Raw genomic sequence first — 2,077 nt, 5'->3', positions numbered from 1 at the left:
GTAGGAGAAAACAGGAAACAAAAGTCAAAAGCAAGGTATCACGATAAAATAGCCTAGAAATATATGCGCCAAATAGACCGGTTGAACTATTGATTCTAGGCTGCTGCTCATATACTGTGACATTCCTTCTGTATGGCTTAGACAAATCTACAGCTAACAAGAGAACAAGTAAGGATGCTTGATGTCTCTTTCTCCTGTATACTCAAATCATTCTCTAAGGGCTTTTTGTCCCAATCTTAAAACAATAACAACAAAATTTGTCTTTTTTTTTTTTAAAAGTGAAAACTTTCCTTCTTTCTCAATCAGAACAAGTGAACAAACAACAAAAATAAACCTGTAGTTCTGCATCTTCTTGCTCTTGCTCAGTAAAATGGCTTTTTCCCTCTCCATTCTGTCAAGAATGCCTCCTCAAACATTCTCTGGTTCTCCAGGCTTTCATTACCATGACAGACCATTATTGCTCCCAGACAATTCCACATAAACAATTTCTCTCCAGTTCATTCCCTTCTCTATATTTCCTTTCCAGTAGCCCTATAACTCAGGTCCTAATCCTCTCCCACTACAAAAAAAACATAACAGTCTCCAAACTGGTTTACCTGTTCGCAGCCTTCTTTCAAATCTATCCCTTATAATATCATTAGAATTAGCTCCAAAATACAAATACAATTGGGTCCACTATAATTTGAAGATCTTTGAGGTCTTTGTGTTGCCTTAAACTTATACTTCTTAATTTGTTTGTTAAAACCACTTTCAATCTTATCTCAACTTATCTTTTCCAATTTTATCTTCCACAAACCCCTCCCCATGTACCATATCCTACATTATAATGTATAATCCCAAACACAATAGCTTTTATGCTTTTGTGCTTTTTAAAAAGTTTTATTTATTTATTTATTTATTTATTTATTTATTTATTTATTTAGAGAGCAGAAGAGGGGCAGAGAGGGGGAGAGAGAGAAGCCCAAGCAGGCTCCACACCATTAATGCAGAGCGTGATGCAGGGCTGAATCTCAGGAACAGTGAGATCATGACTTACGCCGAAACCAAGAGTTGGATGCTTAACCAACTGAGCCACCCAAGCACTCCTATGCTTTTGTGTTTTTTAAATGTTGTTCCCTTTCTAAAATGCTCCCCCATATATACCATCTTTCCATTCCATGCCTCATAAGTGCTTTAAAATTTCTCCTTTGTGATACTTTACCTATATTTTTAGCTGATACTATAGCTCATAACAGATACATGGTTTGTGACACCAATAGGGCACTTGTCACATTGTACAGAGAGGTTTCTATAGTCCTCCCACTGGAATGTAAATCTCTGGAAGCCAGAGACAACACATTATTAATTTTCATACCTATAGTGTCTAAAAATGCTCCTTAAATATTAAATAAATGTTTATTAAATAAAATTAAGTTATTAAATAGTCAACCTACAGTTAAAATGGCATTTCTGGGGCGCCTGGGTGGCGCAGTCGGTTAAGCGTCCGACTTCAGCCAGGTCATGATCTCGCGGTCCGTGGGTTCGAGCCCCGCGTCAGGCTCTGGGCTGATGGCTCGGAGCCTGGAGCCTGTTTCCGATTCTGTGTCTCCCTCTCTCTCTGCCCCTCCCCCGTTCATGCTCTGTCTCTCTCTGTCCCAAAAATAAATAAAAAAAATAAAAATAAAAATAAAAAAATAAAATGGCATTTCTATTCCCTATGATTTACACATTGACATGGCAATGTTTTTACTTTTAAAATAACAAGCCAACAAAATCATTCATTCATTCATTCATTCGTTCATTCATTAATTCATTCATTCATTCAACTATAGCCAGCATATTCTAGAAAGAATAAAAACTTAGTGAAAAAAGTCTTGTTCCAAAATAATTCTCTTTTCTAAAAGTATTAAATGAGTGGTACAAGGATGGGGGGAAAAATCTAAAACAATAGATTTTATACCTAAATGATTTTCCACTTTGAGAAATTTTCACCAGCTCCAATTTTGTGATGCATTGAGTTCTTCCAGTTGCTTCCTATGTCCAAGTTGTCTGGAATAATATTCTGAATGTTAGCAGTTGTATAAAGTTAGTATAGCTC

The 2,077-nt window shown here is 36.3% G+C and overlaps 1 long non-coding RNA gene across 2 annotated transcripts in view; it reads right to left on the bottom strand.

Moving 5' to 3' along the window:
- Positions 1 to 2,077, bottom strand: part of LOC122198474 — a 250,733-nt gene that overhangs the window by 117,168 nt on the left and 131,488 nt on the right. The gene's annotated exons all lie outside the window — the stretch shown is intronic.

Source organism: Panthera leo, chromosome A1 (genome assembly GCF_018350215.1).
Source record: "Panthera leo isolate Ple1 chromosome A1, P.leo_Ple1_pat1.1, whole genome shotgun sequence".
Classification (NCBI taxonomy): Eukaryota; Metazoa; Chordata; class Mammalia; order Carnivora; family Felidae; genus Panthera; species Panthera leo.
This window is presented reverse-complemented; position numbering and strand designations above follow the sequence as displayed.